We start from the raw sequence: 23,799 nt of genomic DNA, 5'->3' as shown, positions 1-23,799 counted from the left end.
GTTATTGATTTTATAGGGTGCCAACTACCAGAATATGCCATTATTTATACACTCATCTCGGTGAGTAGACTGACCCTTTAAGCGTGCAACTACTCCATACATCGAGGAGGTGGGAAAATCCTTATTCGGGGCCAGTGCTGAAGCCGAGTGAAACGGGACGCTTGCTCTGCTGAAGACCGAGGGAAGGGAAGGGGCGAAGGTAAGGGCACCTTTACCTCCCCTGATGTCCGAACAGACAGTGAGGAAGCAAGACGGTACCTGGAGATCATTGAACAGGAGTTCCGCGGGTGTCAGCAATTTTAGCCCGTAATTGGGGAGTTGTATCGTGGAACTTTGAGCGGATCTTTTAATGTCCGCGTTTATCACGCGATGATTGAGAGAGGCTCAGCGGCAGCGTCCGCAAGCTGCGTGGTCGGATCGTGCGCGCTGGCGCGAGCCAGCTCTTCGCTAAGCTCGTGTAAGGCCGATAATGGCCGCCACCGCCGCCGCGCTCGTTACGTGCTTCTTCATTCAGTCTACGGTTTGTGCGGCTTGTGTAGCGAGACCATTTTTATAGCCTGCGCTAGGGCCGTAAAGGGTCCCGCCCGCGCCGTTTCCTCGTCGCCAGCGGCGCTCCTTGAAGAGTGGGGGGTTCCTCTCTTGGGACAGGAAGGGGCGCCGACAGACATGAAAAATCAGTCCTCGGCTGTGCCACGCGCCTGTCCACCCCTCCCTGCATCCCTACGCTCGTCTCTCTCCTTCCCCTTCCCGCCTTTCGTTTGTGCACGTGTTTTTGCCGTTGTTCACTTGCAGCGCGCCCACCCAACGCCGGAACCGGCATCGCGGTGAGCAGGGAAAAGCTTCTTCCGTAATCTGCCCCAGGCCAGACGCGCTGCCTGGGTGATGTGCGATGTCGTGCACGCTCGCATCAGGTTGCCTGCATCTCTCCACTGGGACTGGGTGGGAGTGGGAGATGGGGAACTTGAGGGGGGGGGGTCTGAGCAGGCTGCGGTCAGCCTCTTTTACGATCTCTCCCTATCTGTACTCCCCGTCTTGTTGTCGTTCCACTTCTCGGTCTCCAGGCCTACCGACCCATCTCTTTTCTCTTTGTTCAGTTCTTCCACTTTTTTGCAGCTGCAGTGTCGGCCCTTCTCTGGTGCTGGGTCGCGGGCGGGATCAGCTCCCTGATGTGCCCGCGGCCACACTGACGCGTGTCCCGCCGACCGTTCGCTCGAGGGGTGGGTCTGGGGACGTTTGTCTTCGCTCTTTCACTTTCCGCATTGTGCAATCAGAGGCTCGTGTGCGGGGCGCTAGTGTTTGTTCGGTGCTGGCGCTTTCGCCCTGCTTTTTCCCTCTGAGCCGCGGCCCCGCGCCCCCCTCCCGCTCTTCTCATCAGCGTCCCCTGTTAAGTGTGATCCACGACCCTCCGGACCCCTCATTTCAGCGGGGCGGAGGGAACGGGCGAGCGATGGTGCGCGCTCAAAGAACCCCGCGGGTGGAAAAGCCCCGCGCCGAGGGTCGGGGGCTGGGCGACACGCTTGGACGCTGCGGGAATCCGCGGTCCGAACCCCGGAGTTGTCGCCCTGCGGAGGAAATGGCCTTCCCTTATTTAGCAGGAAGCTGCGTAGCCGCGTCTGCTTCTTCTATGCCGTTGTCTGTCGGACCCTGCGCAGGGCTTGGATTGAAACTGTGCTGCTTGCCGCGGCTCGGAGAACGTCGTCTTCTGTGTGCTTCTCTCTCTGGCGCGCATCTGCTCCGTGGTCAAAGCCGTCGTTTATTTGTGCGTACACTCTAAACAGAATGGAGTAAAAAAGGGAGTAAGCTGTCCTCCCTTTCAAGGGAGTGCGTTAGAGGACGTCTTACTCCCTTTTTCTTCCATGTAGGCGTATTCCTGTTTATAGTTTAGTTTGTTTTTTACTTCTAGTAGCTTCGCGCGTACAGTAACTTTAGGTCTAACGGCGTCGAACTAAAGAAGGATGGCATCACGTTTCGGCTCCCACACGGGTTCTTTGCTTACAATGAAGGCTGCTGTGTGGGGGCTGAAACATCATGTCAGCTTTCTTTTGGTCGGTGCCGCTTTTTTTTTTTTTTTTGTCATGTCCCATCCCGGCCAGACATGCTTCCGTCAAACTCTGGACTTCAGACTTCAATGCCCCGCGCTAATAGAATTCGACCGAGCAGTTATTCAAAGCTGTTGTTTTCGAACTCGTTGCCGTTACACAGTGCGTTTTGAATCCAGCCGGCACGAATATAATATATGGCGGTGCACGAAGGGCTCTTCTGGGAGCGGCATTCGCCGGCGACGCGCCTTTTCTGCTACCCCGATCGATCAGAGAAGCGTCGCTGTCTCTTCTTATGGGCACGGTGTCGTCGTCGCTTCAGAGCAATTCGAGTACGGTACTCGTGCGACGCGACGTCGTGCTGTACGTGTCCTTCGAAAGTCTGGCACCAGCCGTCAAGACGCCGCGGGCGACAAGCGCGCGCGCTGCCGTGGTGGTGATTCTCGAATAGCGGCGTCCTTTACGCATCGTTTGATTGGTGACGTCGTCGGAGAGCAGCGCTCGAGCCGAGATAGATCATTTAGCAAGGTTTGTGGTGGATGACACCCCGATTTCGATCGGGGGTTTTCCCTTCGCGTGGGCGTCTCTTACGTGTAGCTGACTCGTACTTGTCTGGGGCCGTGTTCTTTTTTTTTTTTTTTTTTTTGCAGGCGTTGTGGCTGTGGAAGTGAGAGTATCCACGGTTCTATGTTCTCTGCGGTCCGTGCCTCAGTCCTTGACTCGGTACGCGGCGCCGGTGTAACTCCATGCATTCATTTACTTCATTTCTGTCTCTTGGGCAGCTATTGCATACTTAGATCTTAGCCGATAGGCCGAGAAGCGAAATTCTACTATAAGCCCGTGTACTGTGCGATGTCAGTGCACGTTAAAGAACCCCAGGTGGACGAAATTTCCGGAGCCCTTCACTACGGCGTCCCTCATAGCCTGAGTCGCTTTGGGACGTTAAACCCCAATAAAGCAAAGTAAAGCAAGCAAAGATTACAGCCTGTTGCATTGTTCCCGCCCGCTGTGTATGCAAACATGTTAGAGTGTGTGTGTGTGTGTGTGTGTGTGTGTGTGTGTGTGTGTGTGTGTGTGTGTGTGTGTGTGTGTGTGTGTGTGTGTGTGTGTGTGTGCGCACACGCACATACACACACACACACACACACTCTAACATGTTTGCATACACAGCGGGCGGGAACAATGCAACAGGCTGTAATCTTTGCTTGCTTTACTTTACTTTGCTTGCTTTACGGCAGGGTACAACGCGCGCGCGCGCGCGCGTTGTACCCTGCCGTTTTTACATGTTTTAACCCCACTCTTGCAATAGCTCCAATAGGGGCGGCAGTATGTAAAAATAAACAAAATAAAAGGTCGTCGCTCATTGACCCGAAGCACTGCGTCACTGTGCGAGAGAGCTCGAAGCAAGCGGCGGTTTTCCCACCGCGTCTGATTGCGCTCTTTCAGTGGCCGTCGTTGTTCCCTAATTAAGTCACGCAGTATAGTCGTATAGATGGTCGTAGTTTTCGTTTTTTTTTTCCTTTCATGTTCTCCCCGTCCCTCTCTCCGTGTGTGTGTGTCGATCGAGATTGTCAGGCTGTCAAATAGGTCTGACTCTGTTCCCGTACTTCGCTGAGGCTTGCAGGCCTTTCAGCCGGTTCGTTAAATACGTTTGTGGCAATTTTCACACGGGCTTGCATGCTAAAAAACGTGTAAACGATTTTTTTTTTTTTTCGGGAGTAAAGACGTACGCTGACTTTGTGACGTATCGAAGTTTGGGAACAATGCATATCGCGGGCTCACACCGTTGTAGAAGAGGGTCCTTAACTCTTCCGGTAACCAACTCTCATATCTATCTGTATTTTCTTATTTTTTCGTACGTGCTAATGGTACGCCCTCCATACTTCTTCCATATGCGTCTTTCAGCGAATCCCTTAGATATCCATTCCTTCTACCGCTCCCGCCATAGTGTACCACCTATGCACTACGATTTGTGCTGTGTACCGGTACCGCGCTTCTTGCTGACTGTTGCGTTTTTGGTCCTCTTGGTTTCTTCGTGTCTCAGCAGACAGGCAGGTGCTGTGTCCCTCCCTTCGTTTTGCCATTTTATCTTTTATGCGAAGCATACTACTTTAGCTACCACTTCAGCCCTTCACCGTGGTTATGCGCCTCCAAATCACGTGATACATGACGTCACACCACGTGACACGATGACGTCACGACAGTAGAGAAACGGGGGCCCACCTCGCGCCGTCGCTGTGGTTGTGCGCCTCCAAATCACGTGGTACATGACGTCACACCACGTGACACGATGACGTCACGACAGTGGAGAAACGGGGGCCCACCTCGCGCCGTCGCTGTGGTTGTGCGCCTCCAAATTACGCGACACGATGATGCTTCGCATTCTCCAGGCTTAACCAAGTTAAGCCTCAGCCATTTTTTTGTATTCACGTTACCACACGAAATAATATTTAAATATAGTATCCATATTTCATCTGTGTAAGAGCGCGCATTGTTCGCGCACTTTTTTTTTTTTTCTTGGGAAGCATGGATTCCCCCCCACCCCCGCCCCTCCCCTAAAAATTTGGCGGTATCCTGGTAAACGCGATCCGAGCGGCTAAGCGCTTCTCTGCTTCCCCGTCTGTGGCGGCGCCCCGGTTCTGGGGGCGGCTCTGCATCGCTGCACTGCAGCGCTGCTGTGCGGGCAAGCACGCTTCCCGGGGACGGCGGGAACGAGAAAGGAAGTTTGGGCAGAGGTAGGCACTAGTGGGGGAGAGCAAAAGGCGTTAATACACCGGCTCCAAGAGCGCAGATCGATGCTACCTTACGCATGCTACACCCTGTCCTCCTCCGCCCTCCTTTATTATGCTTCCCTTGTGCCTGTGTGGCTCTTTGTCCGTTTGCGGTGTCTTGTTTCGGAAACTAGAGCACTGCCTTCTTTCATTGCCGCTTTCCCACTTCCGGCTCGTCGGCCGTCTGGGGCGTGCGTCACGGAAGGCTCATTTCCGAATTGCTACTGCGGCGCGTCTCCGCCCATCTTTTGTTTCTCTCGTTTCGTTTTTTTTGTTTTTGCGTCTCTCTGGGTTTCTCCTCCGTTTTCTAGCGGGCCGTTCGTGCGAAGGGTCGTTATCGCTGGCGATTCTGAACTATCAATTTCCTTCTGGACGTGCGGCCCATGGTTTCTCTTATTTCTCGCGATTTTTGCTCTCAAAGCTGTTCGCCCTCAGTTGCTGTACGAGAGCACTCTTGTGTTCGTCGTCTCAGTTCTGTTTTTGCCTTTCCCCCTTTCACTAACGGTGCTCCCCTGGAAGCAGGGCGCTGTAATTAGAGGCTCGCTGTGCCCATCACTCTCGTTTTTTTTTATTATTATTATTGGCGCCCAGTTTGACCTCCTCCGCAATCGATTCCCTCCGCCACTTTTTTGTTTGTTTGAATCGCTACTTTGACGTAATCTAACGAGGTTAATGAGGCTGCTAAAATTGGTATCTAATTAGGCTCTTTCAAAGGAGCCGTTGCTCGTACAGTCTTTGCCAAATGTAACCAGGTTGCACGGTTTTATTCCTCAAGCTCTAAATCTCTGTATGGTAAGAAGAACCCCTGTCCTCACCTTCAAAGAACTCTTTGATCTTTAGGAAAGCCGTGAGGGCTCTACTATACGAATGCGAAGCAAACCACGCTGCCTGGGTAAACAGCTCGCTGGCTGTTTATTCACTTGCCATATTCAGCTGCAGCAATGTTGTATCGGCTGTCGACAACGCCTTGATTATGCGAGGATATGCCGGCCTTAAAATGCTGTTTGCTGCCTGATGTTTTAATGGAGCTGTGCATGCTGCAGAGGCTTGCCCGCGAGATTTTCGCGGCGCCAATTTTGCGGCGACACTCCAGCGTTGACCACCTGAATTGTGGCAGTGAAGAGCAGCCAAGTGTAATTTTGAGCGCACAGTGCTAACATGGCCACGCACGGGCTGGACTTGCTTACATGACCACATGGGTCGTGGTTATCCAGGTTATGCAGACCATCTTGGAAGATAAACGACCTATAGGAGAGAGCTCTCATGTAATACGCGGGCTTCTGTGGAAGTTGCCATAAGAGTAGCAAAGAAAAGGCACCGCAATCTCTCGCCCATTGGATTCGTAGTAGGTGGTAATGCATTTCACCGCCAGCACCACCACCCCAGTGTTTGGCAGGTATTTACTTTTTTCTTTTTTTTGCTCGTACAACCTTCAACAAATACGCTGTCCACTTCGCGATTTCATTGGAAGATGTCTCCTTTCGTTTGATCAAAAAAGGATATAAAGGCTGTGCGTTTGTTTCATCTGGACTTCAATTTTTGCGTGTGTATGAATGGCCAGCAGAATTAATTTACGCAGCCAACGGAACTGCGCCGGCGCCTCTTCCTGCGGCGCTAGAAGGTCTCTCTGCCTTGTGTTCCCGCGGGGCGTATATAAATCCCGGCGCCCCGATTGTTGCTCGCGGCCCGTTATTCCTCCTTGGCGCATTGTGGCGCGCAATCACGCCGGCTGCGTGCGCTGCTGCCGGCAGCACGTGGGCCCCGTCCGGCGCCACCGTGGATGGAGTTCGCGGCGGCATTTGGCGCACGGCTGCCTGACTCAGCCGGCTGGCGCCGCTGAGGGCGCGCACTTCCTCCGGCTGGAAGAAGAAGAAACGGGGTCTCCCGCCGCCCACCCCGGCCCGTTAAACGGAAGGGGGCTCCTATTAGAGAAGAACGCGTTGGTCATGCGCCGCCGTGAGGTGTGCGCGAGAGGCTTTTCTGTGGCGCTGCCGTGGCACCTCGAGGAGGAAGGAGGCAGCTGTCAGTCGAGAACGCGTTGACTCATCCCGGCGTTATTGTTCGGCCACTGAGTCTATCTCCACTTCAGTCACGTGGTGCTTGTAAACGGCGTTGAACGTACTCTGCTGCGTTTTTTTGGGGGGGTTTTGCTACGCGTGCGTGCGTGCTTCCTCGCGTTCAGCTCGAAAGTGCTCCGAGGGTGCGGGTCCGACCCTCTGCAGGTCTGTGCGTATTTGGGTCACGGAGGACGACGGGGAAAGCCCTGTCGATAAACTTCGGCTCTGAAAATGGAACGTTTCAATTATTCTGATGTTCTGTTTCCCTGATTGGGGGTGAAAATGCCCAGGCGTCTCTCTCTGGAGCAGTGGTGCAGGGCTGAATTCTCTGGCTCGGCCTCGAGTGCCACTCGTTCCGAGTGTTTTCTTCCTCCCGAGGAAGACAGGCGGGTTGACGCTTTTGCCCATTGTACAAAAAAAAAAAATGGTTGCGTTCGGACGGATTCAAATGCAGCACCTTTGGTTCGCGTTGTGCACTCAGTGACAAATCAGCGTGGTATCGGGTCGAGTTTCATGGCTTCCGCAACTTTGTGCAGGTCTTCCAGTGTGTTTTCTTTTTTCTATCTCGCATTTTCATAGCGAACAACTTTGTTTCTTCTTGGACAGATGTATTTCCTTCTCTTCTTCCGCAGCGAAAACGTGGCGTAATAAACTTAGTTCCTTGCAGCCATTGCTCAGCTTCGCAGTGTGACGGTGTCGAGCAACGCTATCGCACGTGCACATGTCTCGGTCACTTCGACTGCTGTCGGCGGTCGCACGGCGAGTTCTGTCCGCCTCTTCCGGCCGCGTCTAATGCCCGGGCACGCCGACCTCGCATCCTCTTCCGCGGTGTACCGCTACACGCCGTGTGACCGCGGCTGTGTGAAGCCAACGCGCTCACGACGCGTCCCGAAAGAGCAGCCCTGCCTCGCATTTGGCTCGCGGTGACCGTGATTACACGGGCGCCCCCCCGTTCCGGAAAGGACTTGAGAGACAGGGCGCGCGCGCTCTTCCTTCGCGGCGTGTGCGCATACGCCGTGCGCGTTTAGCGCGCGGATCGACCGATACCATCTCCGTTGTTATTTGTGGGGGGTGCTCGGGAACGTTGGCGCGGGCAGACCGGAGGGTTGTGTTTGGTCGTCCTTCTCCTGCATGAGGCCGCGGAACGGGTTGCCTTTCTGGCCCCGAGTTTCATTCGCTGGGTTGGTTGTTTCTTTTCTTCTTTTTTAGTTGCGCAGGTCGCGGCTCGGAAGCGGGGAGGGTGCCGCTTAAATGCGCGCGTCGGCTCTTCTCGGGCGATCGTGCGGCACGGTGTGTGTAGTTGTTGCCCGTGATACCCGCGACCTCCTTCGCCGATCGACGTAGATTATTACGAGGAAGGGGAGGTTGCGGCAGGGGAGACGCTGATGCTTCCGACCGCGGTCAAGTCTGGGCCGCCTGGCGTCCGCCGACCTGCCTTGCCCACTGGCCAGTGCTTCCAGCGGGCTTGTCTGTGCTGCAGGGTCACCCGCTTCGGCGCTCGTTTGTTTGGTGCTTGTGTGTAGCCGTCGAAAGCGGAGCTCCTTCTGGGGAGAGAGGAGGTCAAGATCATCGGCTCGTGATGCGCTCTGTCCTTCCTTTTCCAGGGTGCGAGGCTTGTGTCGCTGGCGCTGCTTATGTATCGCCCGCGTTCTGTGTGCGGGAGGAGGGTGTTTAGCTCTTCGAGAAGCACGTTTGGGTGCCCTGCTGTTCTTGGCTCGTGATTCATGGGGCTCTCGGGATTGCTGCTTGTTCCCACGCCGCAGAGCGGGAACCGCGGCGACCCGCTGATGAAGGGTCGCGAGTGCGAACGGAAGCGCTGATGGGGAAAACGAGGTTACGGTCTTGCCTGGAGAGCGTATGTCGGTGCGCATGTTAGCGCGGATTGCCTTACTTTTTTTTTTCTCGGTTTGTTATGTATCGCCCAATTTCGACCGGAATTCTGCAAATTCTGCAACCGAAACGGGCGTCTGTTACACAACTCAATGGGCTCCCATTAACGGCTCTCACCGTTAAAAAAAAAAGAAATAAAGTCGCTCGTGTACGCGTGCGCTTCCGCACCGGGCTCCTCCATGGTAGCGATTGACAATCAAGTAGTTAATAGCAGTCGTCGTCTGTGCACGTGTATCGCGTGTTCCGCAAACTCGATGGTAGTTTAATCGTCGGTAACCAGTGCCCAATTGTGCGGCTTCCTGTGTATTGGTCCTGGGTCCATCGAAGCTTTTGCGTGACCCTCGATCTTGTCAAAGACGTGGGCCATTGGACTAAGACCCCCCCCCCTTCATTCAGAATGGCTGTGCAGCCTGTGCTTTACCACCAGGTTATGCCCTACGCAGGCGTTCTTTGTCACACCTTTGTGGAGGAATCTCCCGATTTGCGATGGGCGTCTTATTACAGTCGCGCAGATTAGACTACTCCACTTGGTCCTCTCACCCTTGTCCAAAATGTGGCCACCGCGTCTTGACAGTTGAGCCCTCGCACGTTTGCAGCTCTTGCAGCCTTCGAGGCCTGCAGCTGCTTTAGTGCGTGTTTACGGAACAAACTACGAGAAAAAGAAAAAAAATGGAGGCGTGTGGGTCGTGGCTATAGGAGTTGTGACCTAATAGCAGTGCCCGTTGCTCCCCTCCCTTCCGCTTTTTTCCCCCCATTTGACCCGTATATGAAGGAGGACAGTCCAGCGTGCTTGCCTGTCGCGCTCGCGTCGTACACTTAGCGAAATGGGCAACTGCCGGCTGTCCATCTCCTTTGTGCGAATACTCCCTAGCGCGCGGCTTCGTGGACGACGGCGGCCCGTTCCCTGAATGCGCGCCACGGTACCCCGCTTTGTGCGCGGTCAAAGCGGACGCAACGCCGTCTCTCCTCGGGAGGACCGGAAGGGGTTGAAGGAGGCCGCGGCTTCTTCCCCGGGTGCGGGGCTTTTCTCTTTCCGGGGCGCATTGTGCGCGCATCGCGAGGACGGGTCGTCGTCGTCGTCAAGCTTAGCTGCCTGGGGATGTGACGGTGACGCGCGGCTGGCACGGGGCCAGGCACGCGAATGGGGGGGGGGGGGGGGGGGGGGGGGGGCATGCGGTGCGTATGCGTGCGCTTTTAACGGCTCTCGCATTTCGCCGTTGAACAATGGCGCGGCGAAAGGACGGCCGAATGGAGGACGCTCTCGCAAATGAGGTCGTTCAATTTGTGGCCGCGCCGAGGGCGGTGTTCCTCGAGGGCGCAGAGTGCAAGGACGCGCTTCTCTTGTGTCGCTATTCATGGGAGCCTTGTGTGTATATGCAAAGTTCGTCTCTCCTCTCTCTCGCGGCGTGGTCAATGATAAATGGAGCATTGTGGTCGCACATCCTGTCGCCGATGTAGCGATGCGCAGTTTTTGTGGTGTTGCATCGCCTTGTTTGAAGGGTGGAGAGAGGGGGGGGGGGGGGGGGGGGGGCTGAAAACAAGCTTAGCTAGGAGCCCAGCATGTCGCTGTTTTTATTCTTCTCCTCGATAATGGGCTCGAACACTGTAGTGGCTCTGAGCGGCTGGCGGTTGCTGCTGGCTGGGTCTGTGGTGTGCGGGATTATAGAGATCGTCGGCGCACTGCATTGTTGGTGAACGGCGTGACATTTGCTGCTTAAGAATGGCTTACGAATTTGTGCTGTCTTCCGTTAGCAACGTGTTTGACATTTTGGAGTAGCCTAAGATTCAGCTCTGTCGAACGCCTGAAGTCGAAAACGGGTGTCCCAATATGTTTCGGCGGCGAAAACATTACAATGTGCGCTATTTCGCAGCACACAGGGTGCCTCGATATGGCTGTATTCAGGCGCCCTAGCAGCACCGTTTTGCCAGCGCTTTATGATAGCATATTCTGGCACGATCTCTGTTGGACCTGGGGTCTCTGTCTGGAGCGAACGCTGTCATCCTGCTCGCTGGTAATCCTTATGTGGCTGAGCGGCGGTTTTTCATTGAGATGCCCGCGTGCCTCGTCATGCGTGGAAGCAACTCCTCCCGTTTGAACTGTGCCGCCGCGGTGGCTCGGCGGTCATGGCTGCTGACCCGTAAGACGCGGTTTCGATCCCGGCCACGGCGGTCGAATTTCAATGGAGGCGAAATTCTTGAGGCCCGTATACTGTGTGATGTCAGTGCACGTTAAAAAAACACCAGGTGGTCGTAATTTCCGTAGCCCTTCTCTACGGCGTCGCTCATAGCCTGAGTCGCCCTGGGACGTTAAAAACCCCCATAAAACAAACCGTTCAACTGTATTTCCGCCCTACTTTTGCCGTGTGTTTATATGAACACGCAGTCGTTGCAGCGGTTGCCTGTGACGCCGTCAGTACAGTCTTTTGTTTTTGTTGTTGTTTACAAAAATGCCATAATAGCCGCAAAGCACCGTTACTAAATAACCCAAGCAAGCTTGGGTTAATTGACTTTGCTCAAGCATTTTTTTTTGTAACGATCAGACTTTAATCAATGTGTTATTAACTTTTCGAATCCTACTTCCGCACTCTAAGCGAACAAAGAAGCGCATGGGACTAATTTGGCGCATTCATCCCTTAAAAGACCAACGATTACTTCCTTCGAGACTATTTACAAAGGCCGCCGCGGTGGCTCAGCGGCTATGGTGCTCGGCTGCTGACCCAAAAGACGCGGGTTCGATCCCGGCCGCGGCGGCTAGAATTTCTTTGGAGGAGAAATTCTAGAGGCCCGTGTACTGTGCGATGTCAGTGCACGTTAAAGAACCCCAGGTGGTCGAAATTTCCGGAGCCCTCCACTACGGCGTCTCTCATAGCCTTAGTCGCTTTGGGACGTTAAACCCCATAAACCAAACCTAAACCAAACCACTATTTACAAAGGGATCACCAGCCATATTTTGTCCTGGCAACTAGTGTTAGCTTTAGAGCCAAATCCGGGTCGAATCGGGTTTGTCAAAGCTATAGCGCTCTGGTTGGCGCCGCCTACATGCGCCATCAAAACGTAGCGCATTCCTTGTCGTGAACGAAGAGTATATCTGCATGTATGTCTATTACATGATACATTTTTCAAGAGCTTGATTAAATGCGCACTAATTGCTGACGGCACGCTATCGCTTTCTCGTGCCTTTAACGGCCACAAAACAAGCGCGGAGTAACAGCCTCCCTTTGTTTTCATGTGGACTACTTTTGTACCCTTCACAGCGTTGCACTTGATGTATGAAACGGAGTATATAGTCGCTACACGACTGACCGTTCGTCGCGAGGACTAAATGTTTCTCTTGTGGTTCTCGATTGTCGGAGGGAATGGTCGTTGTTGGTCTGATAGTTACAAAAAAAAAAAAAGAAATGCTTGAGCAAAGTTAAACAGCCTCATTTCGTGAACGGTGTTTTGGTGCTATTATGACGTTTTCTTAAAGAACTGTGCGTGTGCGCGGGCCTTCCACAAGCCCCGTCGGGAGGCGGGTATATGGGTCCGGAGGCGTGGGTCGTGCGGGTCGGGTCCTCCTCGGCGTGTTTGGCTTTGGGTGCGCAGCGGCGGGCTGCTCCTCGCGGCCCACGCGTCGGAGGTCGGCTTCTTCCGCACTCGGCCGCTAATGTGGCCGAGGGGCACCCTCTTCCGGAGCTCGCTGGTGTGTGTGTGTGTACTCGCACGGCCTCCGCACAGGTCGTGGCCGGGTCCCCGTAGCGGAGCGGGGCGCTACACAGCGGAGAAGAGCGCGCGTCGTTAGCGGGGTGACGGCTCTCTTCCGGCGATTATAGTGTGTGGACTGCGTGTCAACGTCAGGCAGTGGGTCATCGCGCCTCGCCTACAGCGTTGTCGCGTACTCCGTCTAATAATAAATGTGGCAGCTGCCCTCCTGTCGCGCTCATGGGTTTTTCACACTGATTGATAGAACGAATGGTCTATTGAGGCGCCAGTGCCGGGTTCCTAGGCCGCAGACAGGGCGAAATTTGCTTCCACGAAAATCCGAAGAAGCTCGATAGGTACGTTGAGTTGTGAAATAAGTTTTCGTTCCTGAAGAGTGCTTTCTTGGGGCTGTATTCCACGAGCCAGTTTGGATATTTTACCGCTCATAGGAAGCATGTTAGAAGGCCGCCGCGGTGGCTCAGTGGCTATGGTGCTCGGCTGCTGGCCCGAAAGACGCGGGTTCGATCCCGGCCGCGGCGGTTGAATTTCTTGGGAGGAGAAATTCGAGGCCCGTGTACTGTGCGATGTCAGTGCACGTTAAAGAACCCCAGGTGGTCGAAATTTCCGGAGCCCTTCACTACGGCGTCTCTCATAGCCTCAGTCGCTTTGGGACGTTAAACTGTAATAAACCAACCAACTAAACCAGCATGTTCGAAGGAACTGTATTTTGTGTTTGTCCATTGTGGGGTAGACGGCGCAAAGAGGACAGTGTCGCTCGAATGGAATGACGTAGCATGACGTCACTGATCGACTGCTACACGATTCCTTCTTCCCTTCTTTTTTTTTTTTGTCGTCGGATTCGAACTACGTTCTGACTCAAAAACTTCAGGAGACACGTACGCATTCGATTCGTAACCGGGTGCTGTCTTCAGCGCACTCAAGCAGCGCAGTAGACACCGCGCAGTGGCAATCTGCACGCCCGTGTCTACACGTTGGATTAACCGGTTACGGTCGTCGTCCTTTCAGCGCTAACATTGCATATGCAGTAGTACAGCATTACTTGCACGGCCGCGACACCGGTTAACCGTGTTCAAGCGGCGTGCGCCTTTCACACATCGCTCCAACGGCGAAGCGCGTGCCTGTTGCATGCCCATCTGTGCTCCGAGAGTGCACGTTGAAGGTGCGGCTGGCGTGCCATATATAGTCTGATGGCGCTCGTTTCTGTGCAAGCGCGGCAGTTTACGCTCGCGTCTCTCTCAGCCGGGCGCTTTCATGCATCGGCGCATGCGAGCAACGAGACGAGGCCTTGGCCCGCGTACAACACTCATGTACTGCCGTCACCTCTACTTTGTATACGGTGGTCCGCGGCGGAGGTTTCACCACTGTAGCGAAGAAGTCTCGTGTACGAGGAAAGCCGGGAGCGGAACGCACGCACCACCTTGCGACATTCTGCCTGCCGCGCGCTTCGCGCGTGCACCTGGCAGGAACTGCGGAGGCGGGTAAAAATAACGCGGGTGTTGTGTACGTGTTTGTTGCTCGCAGGCGCGGTGACAGAAAAATGAGTTCGGCATTGTGGTCGAGCGCGGCGGATGCAGCGCAAAAGCGCAGCACCGTAGAATCTTTTAGCATATAGCCTCCACACATGCCAGCCATCGCTGGCGGAAATGGTATGCTGACATCATCCAGGTGATCGTTTTTCAAAAACAATTCTGCGCTGGGAGTTGGGATTGTTTCGGAACGTTGCTGCCCGGTTTTGAGGACGCGGTCTTCGTTTCTTTGAACTGAGCTGTGCGCTGGTTGCGCTGTTAGAACGCAGTCGCGATGCTTGGGCCGGAAGGTCGTTGGCCAGACCTTGCGCTTGCAACTCAGTTCGGTGTTAGTATAGTGTATGAAATACTTCAGTTCAGTGTATTAAATACTTGGGGTTGTCAGCCTCAGCATGCATCGCGGGTCCATTGAGTCGCGCTCTTATGGGGTGCCTGCCAGTAAGCGTCACGATGCTTGCGCGTGCGGCACTTCCCGGCTGCAGCACGAATTCATTCGTTCAGTTGACAGTGCTTCTAAGAAGCCCTTGTTGGCAAGGACGGCGGTTCGTACAGTCGTCCCCAGACCTGTCTGGAGCGCTCTGAAGCACCCGGCATTACACTGGCGTCAGTTACGAGTATCCTATAGGGCTTCAAGCAAGACCTTATCGCGCATGCGCATTGCCATGGATTGTGCTTAACTAGGCAGCGGCGACTGTCGTAAATGCACACAACAGAGCGCGCCGCTCGGGCGGTCTGGACAGGTGTGTGGACGACTGTACACGACTTTAGGCGCAGTTTTACATTAGAACGTAAGTGCTGTGGGATTAAAAAGTAGACTATTATTCACACTAATTGCACTTTATGGAGCAACAATTCGATGCATTATACTAGGTTCTAGACTTGCGGACGCCTATATGGACCCCCTGATATTTTTTTTCACTTCACTTCACTTCACTTTATTTCCTTAAAGACCCCACTTTGGGGGTATTACATAAGGGGTGGGAGTACAAATATAGGTTGAATATGATTGCTTACATGATATTTATGAAATGCATATTTAAATTGTTCACAAAACTTGATTGGCAGGTGATGGCATCAACGTCGTGGGGAAGGCCATTCCAGTCTTTAGCAGTGCGAAGAAAAAAGGATGCGGAAAAAGTGACGGTGCGGGCGCGTTGGCATGACACTTGCAGTGGATGGCCGGTGCGATGAGATATGCGAGCGGGCGGTGTGATATAGGGTTGCTGTCCGAGGGAACTGTAAAAAAACTTATGAAACAGACTAAGAGAAGCAATGCGACGACGATGGGCAAGAGTTGATAAACCTGATTGTCGTTTAAGTGACGATACACTGATGTCGTATGAATAGGCAGAATGAATGAACCTCGTGGCGCGATTTTGGACAGATTCTAGTGAACTGATGAGATATGCTTGTTGCGGGCTCCAGATAGCAGATGCGTATTCTAGTTTTGGTCGAATGAGTGATTGGTAGGCGAGAAGTTTAATACTTTGAGGGGCGTGCCGTAGATGACGTTTCAAAAAACCCAATGACCGGTTAGCTGATGCGATGATGTTCGTTACATGAGAACGCCAGGAGAGATCCTGGCACAAGGTGACACCTAGGTACTTGTATGAGTATACAGATTCTAGTGGAACGTTAGCAACTGAGTAAGGGAAAATATAGGGGTTACGCCGGCGGTGAAAAGATACGAGTTTACATTTGTTAGGATTAAGCGACATTAGCCAGTCATCACACCAGGCATGCACTGTGTCAATGTCGTTTTGGAGCTGTGATTGGTCAAAGGTGTTAGAAATCGTGTGGTAAATAACGCAGTCGTCTGCAAACAGACGAACATTGCAAACCAGGTTTGAGGGTAAGTCGTTAATATAGATTAAGAATAGGAGGGGAGCAAGTACAGAACCTTGGGGTACGCCTGATGTTACTGGAAGAGGGTTGGAACTCTGGCTGTTAACGAGAACAAACTGGGAGCGGTTAGAAAGGAATTCTTCGATCCACAATAAGACGTTAGGATGCAGTTTTAGCATGGTTAGTTTTAGCAGTAAACGCCTATGGGGAACTTTATCAAATGCTTTAGCAAAGTCTAGAAAAATAGCGTCAGTTTGTAAATTTAGGTCGAGGTTAGAGTGAACGTCATGAAGAAAGACGGCCAGTTGAGTTTCACATGACAAACCCTTGCGAAACCCGTGTTGTGAGGGATGAAAGAAGTTGTTAGCGTCAAGAAAGTCCATGATTTGAGAATAGATGACGTGTTCCATGATTTTGCAAGGTATGCTGGTTAATGATATCGGACGGTAATTTAAAGGAGAATCTTTGTTACCGGACTTAAAGACGGGAATGACCTTTCCCACTTTCCAGTCATCCGGAATGGAACCTGTAGAAAGCGACTGTGAAAATAATAACAATAAGTACATTGCAGAAATATTCTTAGTGTTGCTCAGTATTTTGGAGTTAATTTCGTCGACGCCGGCCGATGATGAAGTTTTAAGGTGTTCAATGAGCGAGGAAATGCCGGCTTCAGAAAACGCGATAGCAGGCATGCTGGACTCTATATTGACGGCGAAAGTTGCAGTTGGTGGGTGAATTTCATTAGTGAACACAGATGAAAAGGCGTTATTAAAAATGTCAGCACACTCAATGTCATCAGCTTCTTCTCCAGACTCTTTAGTTAGAGTGATGGTATGTGCCGGGTGTTCACTTATGACCTGCCAAAACTTTCTGGGATTGGAAGTCAACAATTTGGGGAGGTCGTTGTGAAGGAAAGAGTATTTTGCGTTGCGAATTGCTGATAGGTAGGTGTGTTCGGCTGTATAGTATTTTTCCCATGCGCACTCGTCGTATTGCTTTAATTTTGCCGCACGGAAAAGGCGCTTCTTTTTATTGTCGAGTCTTTTTATCGTTTTGGTATACCATGGCTTCTGGCGGTCCGAGTGGAAACTTATTTTGGGGATGTATCTATCGGTTAGTTCGCTAACCTTTTTCTTAAAACGGGACCAATTATCATTTACTGAATGATCGTGAAAAGATGCTTCAAATGTTGTGAGATATTGGTTTAATTCAAGACTAAAGGCTTCATAGTTTCCTTTGTCGTATAGGCGAATAGTTTTGTTTTGATTATGGCGTCGTGATGGGTGGAACTCAAATGTGGCGTGGATTACTTTATGGTCGCTGATTTCGCGTAGATAAGTGATAGATGAGAGGGCTTCCGGGTGGGTAGTCAGGATTAGATCTAGGATGTTTGCAACGCGGGTCGGTTCAGATACCACTTGAGTTAAGTTGAAGTTTAGGCAGACCTCGATAAAATCATTCGCTTCCCTGTTGCCGACTGCTGTCTGTGTCTGCCAGTTGATTTCTGGAAAATTGAAGTCTCCAAAAAGAATGATATGCGCTTTTGGGTATTTCCTCGTTAATTGGCTGATCACGTCGTTAAGAATTCGAGAGAAATCGGAGTTGGTATTTGGCGCTCTATAACAAACGCCCAACAGTACGGTTTGGGGCGCAGCGCGACAAAGTAGCCATAGTATCTCAAGGTCTGATGGAATATTAATAACTGTACACGAGAACTGATTGTTAACTGCGATGAAAACGCCTCCACCTCGAGCGGATGTGCGATCTTTGCGAAAAAGGTTAAAATTCGGTAAGTCAGCAAGAACTTCAGTATCGGTGATGCCATTAGTGAGCCATGTTTCGGTAAGTATCAGCAAGTTACTAGCAGATGAACACACAAGATTGGAGATGATTTCGCGTTTCGGAAGAAAACTACGTATGTTTGTGAAAATCGCCGAAAAGGAAAGATTAGGCTGGGGGGTGGCAGGTATATGAGCGGCTGGGGGCTGGCGGCGCAGCAACCGCTATGGTATCTCTTTTACAGATTGCGATGGTTCGTCGAAGATATATCGTCGGGAACCGATGAACAGGGTTTTGTATCGCAAAGAAAAACGGTTAGTCTTGCTTTTGGCAAATGTAACTAGGTGTTTGCGCACATTGCGAACGCGGCGTGAAAAATCTTCACCGACGGAGTAGTCAGTGTCCTTGAATTTGCGGCCATTAGCTAGAATTTCGTCCTTCGTTTTGAAAAGTGCGAATTTGGCAATTAACGGACGACAGCGATCAGGTTCGTGGCGCCCAAGACGGTGAGTGCGGTCTATTGTTTTGGGGTCGAGGGTGATGTCCAAAAATTCAGAGCAATGGCGAATTAGTAGCTTTTCAGAGTCGGCCCACGTTTCAGATGGGTCAGGGTCCGGAATGTTGTAGAATATGAGGTTGTTTCTTCGTGATTGGTTTTCTGCTTCGTCTATGCGATCCTCGAGATCACAGAGCTGGCGAGTTGCCTGGGCGGTGTGAGTAGTTAGGCCTTCAATCTCTGTGCGTAGTGACGCATGGTTTCTTCGTTCTGTCGTTTCATTCGGTGTTCTATCCTGGCTGCTCCTGAATTTTAGTTTGTATTCACGTAATATAGCCAGACAGCGTGGCCAGCGGTGAAGTGACGCGACGCGTTGTACCAAAGCTGCGTCTCCACGCCCTAATTCAGTGGCGCTGTGCCAGAAAGGTGGCTTTGGCCAGAAGCGGAGCCCCTTAGCAAGCGAGCAGGTACAAACGTCTCTCGCTCGGCGTTTGTGATCGCCGAGTGAGAGGCCGTTAAGTCGATTTCGTGCGCTACCGCGCGCGCGCGCGGTTACCGGTGCGTGAAGCGGAACGTCTTGCCGCGGACCGAGGCGCTGTCTTGGCCTCGAGGCTTCGACGGATCGCCCGCCGAACGGCGCCGAGGAGGGGCGGTGCGTTTCGGGGCAGGACGTATACGGCCGGTAGTTCCCTCTTGGGCAGTTTTCCTTGGGCGGCCCAGTGCGCTCCATGTTGGTGGAATGGAGTCACCCCTGAAGTCCAGAGCCATGCCGTATATATAACGTGATCGCTTCTCTCGACGTTCTCGGCTGCGTCGCCCTCTTGCTATGTATACGCTCCCCCGTGGGGCTGCAATCGAGTTTAGTAAAGCAGACCCTCCTTTATTTGTATTTTTCGCCGACTTGATCTGCTTCTTTGCGTGCCGTCGTGTGTCCAAAGCGTGCAACAAAGCAGTCTCCGCGCGCGGTCTCCGTGTCGTTGAGCCCGTCGTCCGCTGTTGCTGGAGCGTAGTCTCTGTTTAGAAGGTAGGAGTTTAGAGGACGGCTTACGTCGGAGACTACGCCTGGATGTCGAAAACAAAACAAAAAAACGGTTCCTAAAGTTTCTGGACTTGTGCAGGGCCAATTGAGGCCGTCCGCGCGTCGTTGCTCGCGTTCATCCGCGAAACAAGCGGCCGCCCGTCACACTCTGTACATAGTGTAGCTCCCCGTTCGCGCCGCTGGCCCGCTGGTTTTTCTCGGTGTTCGGCTGCTGAGCACACCATGAACAGACAGGAGTGAAAAGGGAGAAAGCTGCCCTCTAGCGCTCTAGGGCATTTTACTCCCTTTTTACTCCCATGTGGGCGTGTCCGTGTTTAGAATGCACGAAGAGGCGCAATCGAATCCCGGCTGCATTTCGGCAGAAGCGCACGTCCCTCTTCCTCCCTTCCCACGACCACAAGCAGCGTGAGACCTACCTTTACTATGCATCCTCCCTTTCCTCGGGCGTGATCACAGTGTCGCGTGGGTGGAACTGAGACAGCGAGACGCGTCCTTCGTTTCGCACCTGTCGCACGCAGATACGGCTCGCGCGCCGCTATTATTCGGCCGCCCGGCCGGCTCTTTTGTCCTTGCCATGGCTCAGACACTGGCAGCCGCGCACGTCCGCGAATATGCATGACCCGTGAGTGCGCGCACGTCCTTCCTTCGTCGTCCTGCCGTGGCCTATCGCTCCGTGCGCGGTCGTGGACGATCGGTCCTCCTCCGTCAGAGCGTCCTTCCTCGTCCACCGTCGTCGGTCCGGGCAGTCGCCGATTGGCGTTTCCGCTGCGCGCGCAAATCGGGGCCGCGTGACGTGCAGCGCCTGTCGAGCGGGACTTCCCCTTTGCTTTGTTTTGGTCTTTAAATGTTGGCTTGTAATAGAGGCTGGCTCATTTTGGTGCCGTGTGCGTGGGACTCTTCGGACGTTTTGCCCACACTTTCGGAGAAGGTTCGCTTGGTTCGGAAGGTCGGGCTTTCCTGCAGGGGCTCCTCGGGTGACCTGTATGTGATCGGCGACCAGAAATCCTATTTTACCCCCGGCGCAAGATACTTTTCTAATCATTTTTTCCTTTAAACTCCCTTTCTAGTGCTTTGCTCCTTTTGTTTTATACTAACATAGGCTACCTGTCTCTAATTTTATCTTTTTCGAGAGGAGTAATTCAAGGGTTTTCGGGGGTTGGGTGGCTTGTTTGGACGGCCTGGTGGGTTGTGAACTCGCTGCGTTGCCGATGCTCGAGGGCTTCCACAACTTCATGGTTGTATGCACTGGCAAGCTCTACACGGCGGCTAGCCGGCACCGTCTAGAGGCGTGCGAGTGAATTCCGACTAGAGGCGCAGTGTTCCGGCGAAAGTCATTTCTCCTCTAGCCCTGGCGGCCGTGATCGTTCAGATCTCTTTGCGGGAGGCTCGGTCGACTACGGTGTTTCCTACTGCTTCGTGTGACAGCGTGCTGCGTGTCGTATCACAATGAGCCAGTCTCGGAGCAGATGTGTGCCGGCGCCTCCAGGGGCCGTGTGTTGTCCCTCCGTGGTAGCCTGCGGCTGTAGGATGCCGCGTCGGCTTCCCCGCTTGTCCGCGGCAGAGCGCGATGGCTGGGCGCCCTGGCCCGCGGAAGATGCGCTTTGTTTTCCCACCGGGGATGCTGCGCGGGTGGCGCAAGGCCGTGCATATGCTTCGTCGGGAAAACAATGGCTTGCTTTGACGGCGCACTGCGGAACGATTTCCCCGTCTTCCGTATTGGCGGCCGGCTGGTCATCATTATGTTCGCGCAGGGTCGTTTGTTCTTCTCACGTATGCTTTCGCGATTAACCGCGGCTGTGCTGGTCGTGTGCGTCTGAATACAAGGTCGAAATGAAATTACACAAGTAAGCTAAACTTGGCTAGTCGGAGCAATTGCATCTTCGAAATACGTTGCGCGAAAAACTAGACACAGACAAGGTGAAGACAGGACACGAGCGCTTCTCACGACTGAATTTTTATTGGGAAGGATATCAGAATATATACCATAGATATGGAAGCGGGGAAGGAAGAAGGAAATACAAAATAACAACTCAAAAAAGAACAAGACGAGGAGATAAAAGGTCGGCGATGAAAGCAAGTACATAGCAACATAAAACACGTGCAGTGTTACTTAACAACCGATTCAAGGTACACAATCTCACTTTTTGTCAAGGCGATGGATGCGTCACTAACACACTCCCCCCCCCCCCCCCCCCCTTTCGCGATATGGAACGCTTCAATAATCTCTCTCGTTCCCCCCATATCGCGAAAGGGGGGGGGAGTGTGTTAGTGACGCATCCATCGCCTTGACAAAAAGTGAGATTGTGTGCCTTGAATCGGTTGTTAAGTAACACTGCACGTGTTTTATGTTGCTATGTACTTGCTTTCATCGCCGACCTTTTATCTCCTCATCTTGTTCTTTTTTCACTTGTTATTTTGTATTTCCTTCTTCCTTCCCCGCTTCCATATCTATGGTATATATTCTGATATCCTTCCCAATAAAAATTCGTGTCCTGTCTTCACCTTGTCTGTGTCTTGTTTTTCGCGCTACGTATTTCGAAGATGAAATGAAATTAAGTGGGCTATCGACAGAAAAAGTTGCTGATGCGAGTGTGCGGGAAAAATGTTAAGTCGACGACGCAGTCATGCGAGCCAATCACATGAAAACCAGACGACTGGTTGGTAGGCAGTGCTACGACACGCATATACACCCTTTGTCCAAAGTTTAAAGCCGAAGTGGAAGCGGAACTGTGATCCTCCCCCGTTGTCTGTACCGTCGGCGCAGGTTAGGATAGGACTTCCACCAATGCTTCATAAGCCCCGCTTCGCAGCTTAGGAGCACCCCCCCCCCCCCCCCCTTCCCTTCAGCCACTTTGTCTTAAGAAACGTGCAGTGCTCAGAAAATGCGGAGGGTAGGTAAGCGGTTCAGCCTCGTTTCGTGAGACAAGAACGTCGTAAGGCAACAACACGTAGGTGGTGTTGCATAAGGCGGCCCTCGACCGTGTGTTAATATTTGAGCTATCGCGACCTCTGCATATCACACCGTGTATTTTCCTTTTGCTTTACTTGCGTATCGTTTCGCGGCGAAAAGGGTGCGGAGAATTCCCTCCCTTATTTTGTCCCGTGCCGTGGGCGGCCGCGTCGTCTGTCGATGTGAAGGGTACGCCGCGACCGAGACGGAATGTCCGGTTAGCCTACATCGGTTATCTCGCGGCTTGGAAGCGCGCGGCGCCGCCACGCGTGTTTGCAAACGAACCGCCGGGGCGCGACCATGAATCACGCTGCGACGTTGACGCCGAGGGCGGGGGCCGACCACGAGGTGAATCAGGGCGGCCAGAGAGTTCCCCCTCGCCCAGCTAGCAGCAGGGGCCCCCTTCAGCGGGGTTCTCCCGCATTGACTCTGCTTTCGGCCCGCACACTGTTTTTCGGCAGAAGATCCCGCTTGACACTTAGAAGGGAGCATGGGGATGCTGAGGCATGGGGCATGGATTTGGGAAGGTGGTCGATCACATTGAGGAAGGGTGCTTTGTTAGCCACTCCTTACCATCCCCTGCCACCCTCTTTCATAGTGATGGCGTCAAGAGGAGGCGAGGAGTGGCAAAAATCTGCCGGGTGCTTTCCTGCAGTCCCTGGCATTCTGATTTTATTTACCAATAATTGTTCATGCATTCAGTTGTGACTGGCCAATCTTTGTGAGAAGCATATACAGGGTGCTTCACGTAACTTGAACCAAAGATTTAAAAAAAGCGATAAACCGCAGCCCGCTGAAACCAACGCCACATTATTTGCCATCATCTGGCGCTCCTCAGAATATTTTTTTAATTGGGCTTAATTAGTTAATTAACTAAGATGAATTATGGCCGCCGCGGTGGCTCAGCGGTTATGGTGCTCGGCTGCTGACCCAAAAGACGCGGGTTCGATCCCGGCCGCGGCGGCTAGAATTTTTTTGGAGGAGAAATTCTAGAGGCCCGTGTACTGTGCGATGTCAGTGCACGTTAAAGAACCCCAGGTGGTCGAAATTTCCGAAGCCCTCCACTACGGCGTCTCTCATAGCCTTAGTCGCTTTGGGACGTTAAACCCCATAAACCAAACCATAAACCAAACCTAAGATGAATTATGCAAATTTTCAAATATTCATTTTAGTGCCAAGACTGTTACGTTAGGTTGTAGAGCAGGTTTATAAACAACCGATCCAGTTTATTGCAGCATCGTATCTCCTACGGGGTCCTTTTTTCCGGGATTTAAAGAAAGCCCGCGAAATATGAAAAAAATGCCACGTGACTACGCTCATGCGCTACCAAATTGCAGCGCTCTCAGCGGCGTTTCGAGCAAACCGAGCGTGCCCGCTGACCGTGGCGAAGTGAACAGGCGCTGCTCTTAGCAGTGGCTTGATAGTGAGTCAGCACTTTCCACAGCGGCGCGGCGGCCGTTCACTTCGCCACGGTCAGCGGGCACGCTCGGTTTGCTCGAAACGCCGCTGAGAGCGCTGCAATTTGGTAGCGCATGAGCGTAGTCACGTGGCATTTTTTTCATATTTCGCGGGCTTTCTTTAAATCCCGGAAAAAAGGACCCCGTAGGAGATACGATGCTGCAATAAACTGGATCGGTTGTGTATAAACCTGCTCTACAACCTAACATAACGGTCTTGGCACTAAAATGAATATTTGAAAATTTGC

The 23,799-nt window shown here is 52.7% G+C and overlaps 1 protein-coding gene across 7 annotated transcripts in view; it reads left to right on the top strand.

The window, feature by feature from the left end:
• Positions 1 to 23,799, top strand: part of LOC149340777 (CLIP-associating protein 1-B-like) — a 167,592-nt gene that overhangs the window by 96,197 nt on the left and 47,596 nt on the right. The gene's annotated exons all lie outside the window — the stretch shown is intronic.

Source organism: Amblyomma mixtum, chromosome 6, assembly GCF_055824585.1.
Source record: "Amblyomma mixtum isolate Tamu chromosome 6, ASM5582458v1, whole genome shotgun sequence".
Lineage (NCBI taxonomy): Eukaryota > Metazoa > Arthropoda > Arachnida > Ixodida > Ixodidae > Amblyomma > Amblyomma mixtum.
This window is presented reverse-complemented; position numbering and strand designations above follow the sequence as displayed.